Source organism: Alexandromys fortis, unplaced genomic scaffold, assembly GCF_014885135.2.
Source record: "Alexandromys fortis isolate MF-2015 unplaced genomic scaffold, M_Fortis_MF-2015_v1.1 scaffold_48, whole genome shotgun sequence".
Lineage (NCBI taxonomy): Eukaryota > Metazoa > Chordata > Mammalia > Rodentia > Cricetidae > Alexandromys > Alexandromys fortis.
Genome location: NW_026067947.1, coordinates 4326878 through 4331627, shown reverse-complemented (window position 1 = coordinate 4331627; position 4750 = coordinate 4326878). Strand labels below are relative to the sequence as shown.

Genomic DNA, 4750 nt, shown 5'->3' with positions numbered 1-4750 from the left:
GTCATTTAAAAAGGGAGGGATTTTCTATGCTCTATAAAAACCATTCTCTAAGACAAAACACAAGAAAAAGTTTTGTTTTGTATTTTACTTTATTCCATCCTTTGAGATAGAGTCTCTAGTCCAGGATGTCCTGAAACTCACCACACACCTGAAGATAGTGTTAATCTTCTAATCCTCATGCCTCCACCTCCTGAGTGCTGGGATTACAGGAATGTCCCACCATGCCCCGTTTATGCAATGCTGAACCTCTACCCGGGGCTTTGCACATGCTGGACAAAGGCTCAGCTCGGCCACACCTCCAGCCCTGTCTCATTGTTTAACATGCCAAATATGCTAAGTGAATTCAAGTACAGCATTTGTGACCGGCGTTCGAGATGACCCCAGGACCCACCTGTGATCCTCCTTTAAATAAAGCCTCCTTTTGCTCCCCAGGGGCGAAGCCTATGACTTCCTTCTAACCTACACAGGGTAGTGTAGCATCAGAGTGTGTGCTGCCTCATCCTGCACAGCTCCAGGGACTGGCCTAACTGGGGCATCAAGGGACATGAAGAAAGGACAGAAACGCTGGGATCAGGTGGAGAAGCAGCAGTTCTGTGGAAGCGCATCATGCTTATCATCCACAAAAGAACAAGGAGGATGGGTTACTGCTTACAGCTTGATAGGAGCCAAGGCTTCTTCTGAACGAGAAGGCGGGGTCGGCTAATCTCCACAGAAGCAGTCTCTGTAGAGCAGTCATTAGATCATAAACACCTTGGGGTAGACCGCTGCAGCGGACATTTTCTGAACACTGTCAGCATTTGCACTTGCACCCAAAGGAGGCTTTGCTATCCTGCTGAGCCTCACCTAGGGTAGGTGGCACCTTTGCCACTCCCGTGGGGCTGAGGCATTGGCCTTTGACAGGGCCATACCCTTGTCAACAATATCCCTTCTCTCGAGACCTCACCCACTCAGGGCTTCCTTCACTCCCCACGGTGTGCGGTTCTGAGCTCGATCAGCCAGTCACTGCAGTCTTTGTACTCTGGACTGGCTTGAGGAAGCAAGCAGCCAGGCTGGGGAAGCCCACATGGTATCCTTCAGGGACCACAAGGTGGTCTGTGGCCCGCAGATGCAGGAAAGCCTATCCTCCAGTCCTCGGTCACCAGGAATTGAAGTCTGACATCAGCCTGCGGGACGCCAGAGGCAGGCCCTTCTCTTCTGGGTTAGGTATTTTTTATGGTATGGCAATACCTGTCAGGAAGCAACTGAAGGAAAAAAAGGGCTTCTTTTGGCTCACAGTGTGAGGGTACAGTCCATCATGGAGAAGGCATGGTGGGAGGAGCATGTGGCTGCCAATCACACTGCACCTGAAGTCAGGAAGCAGGGAGAGATGAATGCTGGTACTCGGCCCAGGGCCCTGGTCCATAGGATGGAACCACTTCCATTTAGAGTGAGTTCATTTAAATCTCCCTGGAAACACCCTCATCACTCTTTCCAAGGGTGTGTTCTCATGGTGATTCGAAATCCAGTGAGTTGGCCCTGAAGATTCCCATCATCCCATCAAGCCTCCAGGAGATGAGAGCCCTGTAAACTTTTTGTTTACATCTGTGAGACCCCAAGAGAAGGCCCCCAAGGCCTCCTGGAGGAGTCTAAGTTTGGACTCCCAACACAAGAAAGCTACCAAGAGCGGGGTTACATGCTGGTCTAGGGTGCCAAGTGCATGACAATATTGCTACACGGCACCACTGACTATGCCAGTGATGGGAAAATGCAGCTCGGCCCCTTACTCATTGTGTCATTCCCCCCCTCAGACACACAGACTCGAACCCCACATCCATATGAATGATTCAATATGTAAGGTTAAACTCATGTTGAAATAACTTTTAAAAGTGAAATTAATACACGTTCATTGCAAAAATTGTACCAAGAACAGGTTAGCGAAAAGAATTTAAACCCATGCTTCATCGTGTATATGTTAGTGCTGTAATTATCCTAGTGGCTGCTTCTGCATAAAGATGGCAGGGTTTGGTGTATTTAAGAAAGTAATCACTGTGGTTATGCATACAAAATGCATAGAAAACAAAAAAACAAAATGAAGGCTCTAAACTAAGAGTCACGGAGTATCTCAATTATAAAGACAGTTTCCGGGATTCGGTGGCAGGATGCTGGCCCAGCAAGCACAAGGTCCTGAGCTCCAGTCTCAGCACTGCCCAAATTAAAAACAATTCCTGATCTTGGCATTGCGATAAGGAGAGGGGAGAACCTTCCCGTTACTGAAGAGTGTGAGAGAGCAGTCAGGATGGGGAGAAGGCGGTCCCAGTGGAAGAGCATGCCTGAGAAACCGGAATGGGCTGGTGTCACTCTTTCCATTCCCGCTCAGCCACGTGGACTGAGGAGACAAGGAGAGGCTGCCCCTCTCACGTGCTCAGGTTTCTTACCTCATTGAGCCTCTGCCTTTGGAGGACACTAGCCATCGGAGTCTTTGAGTTCAATTCCCGGCTCCATTCCTACATAGGGTGGCACAGAAGGAAGCCACAGGCTATATTAGTCAACATGTTTTGTGGCCTAGAGACCAGACCTGAACACTGGGCACAGCCTGGCCACCTTGTCCCCGAGGAGGGGGCTACATACACCAAAGACTCTGCCCAATTGCTGACTCGGTTTCTTGGCCCATGATATTTTTCTTTTGTTGGTTTTTCAAGACAGGGTTTCACTGTAGTTTTGGATCCTGTCCTGGAACTAGCTCTTATAGACCAGGCTGGCCTCGAGCTCACAAAGATCTGCCTGCCTCTGCCTCCCGAGTGCTGGGATTAAAGGCGTGCGCCGCCACTGCCTGTCCCATGCTACTTTTTCTATTTGTCTTTTCATCTTCCCCTTCCCCCCACTCTGTGTGCTTCCCAAAAAAGTGAATGTCATCCCGGGCTATGGGCCATTGCTAGCTCACAGCTTCTCATCTGGTCGGAGCACCAAGCCTCTTCACCCACTGCCAGCCTTTGCTTCCCACGTGGGGCACTTGGGGTCCCGGAAGTCTGGCCAGACTCTCCCATCATAGCACTGGTAAGGGTGCCGCATAAACAAGCCAATATGAGGCAATGATGCCTGGTTTCTTCCCTCTGCATAGCAAACCCCAAGACGGTTTGAGAAGCTCTGTCCTGGCTGCTTTCTCCCAGGCTGGGCTGAAAGAACGTATAATCTATAGCGCATTCACAAAAATGCAAATGCGGAGAATCTGACCCGACCTTGTTTCCCCCACACGTTCTCATGTCCTCTCTCTCCTCTCTGCTTTTCTCTTTTTCAAGTGTCTGGTTGTATGAGGCAGAGTGTGTTGCCTAGGCAACAGGTGTTTCCATCAATCTCAGCCTCTCTCCAGCCAGCACAGGCAGGACTTAGTCCTGGAAAGCTGGCTTCCAGCCAGCAGTGGAACCAACTAGAGGTTGCCCTTGCAGGAGTCTGGCCACCGACTGAGCCCTCCTTCTGTCATGTAAGACACCTAGGGAGAGTCCCCTGTTGCCCTGGCTGGCAGGGCAATATATAACTCCCCTTGTTAGGCCACTCTCTCTTTTTGTGTTTATAAAGTTGATTCATACAGGCCCCCGGAGAGGCAACGCGTTGGACAAACACATACTCAGTCCTGGCTCCAGAATCAGGCGCTCTGAAGCTCTGAGGTGAGTCCAGCCCTCAGTTTTATCAAGTCTTCCAGCAGCTGGGGGTTGACAGCCTGCTATACAATGTTTGAGAGCCGGGAGTAAAAATCGCCCTAGCAGCAAATGTGAATCACGACTCTGTGAACCTGGCTGACTCCAGTACTACTGAGCTCAGATTTTTATTATTTTTATTAATTAATTAAATCTCATCCAGTTCTGGGATTCTCACCTTAATTGGAACCAGGGAAGATCTTTAGAAAAACTGGGATGCTTGAATCCAGTTCGGAACAGATTTCAGATATCCTGTTGGGCAACAGCAAGGTTTAAGTTCCCCAGGGGCTGGGGGTGTGGCTCAGCTGGTAGAATGTGTGCCATGCGCAGGCGTGAAACCCTGGGTTTCATCCTCAGCACCCAATAAACTGAGTGTGGTGACTGTCACACAGCAGCTTTCTCTCAGATGAAACACTCCCTCAAGGACAAGCAGAAGGCTCCTGGGACTCAGAGGCAAGCAAAAGGCCACATCTCTGGGAAAAAAGAAAACTTGGAAGATGTCCAAAGGCCCCTCCTGGCTTTATGGAGGAGTCCACAGCTGCCGGGAGAACAGACTGACCAACGCAGCTGCCAAGAGGAGATTCTTGGCTTGTTGAGCCACCGGCAAGCTGTGCTGAGAATTTCAGGACCCCAGATTTTGTGAGGCTGCACCTGTGTTGGGGGGTACCTTTCAGGACTGCAGTAACTTTCCTAAGTCACCCCTGCTCCTGTAAGTAGCCCCTCACCCATACCCCAGTTAGTAACCCCAATAAAAAAACTCATTAGTTTACAAGTTGAACACTGGTGGAATCATTACTTTGTTCCGTCATGGGTTCCCATTGGAGGGTGAGAAGACTCTGTGTGTGTGTGTGTGTGTGTGTGTGTGTGTGTGTGTGTGTGTGTGTGGTGTCTTCCCAGGAATAGTCTCTCACACAACAGTGACACACACCTATAATCCCAGTGTTTGAAGGCTGGAGGGAGGAAGAGCAGAGAGAAATTCAGGGTTGTCTGTCCTTGGTCACATGTTGAATTCAAGACTAGCATTCGCTACATGAGACCCTGTCTCAAAAAAAAAAAAAAAAAAAAAAAGAAAAAAAAAC

At 49.5% G+C, this 4750-nt stretch overlaps 1 long non-coding RNA gene across 1 annotated transcript; it reads right to left on the bottom strand.

Moving 5' to 3' along the window:
• Nucleotides 1-397: 397 nt before the first annotated feature.
• Nucleotides 398-4086, bottom strand: LOC126506103 (uncharacterized). The gene is made up of 3 exons (XR_007593108.1): nt 3850-4086; nt 2415-2483; nt 398-1343 (listed from the first exon to the last, which is right to left on the bottom strand). It is a non-coding gene; the product is annotated as an uncharacterized lncRNA (long non-coding RNA).
• Between the last annotated feature and the right edge of the window lie 664 nt (nt 4087-4750).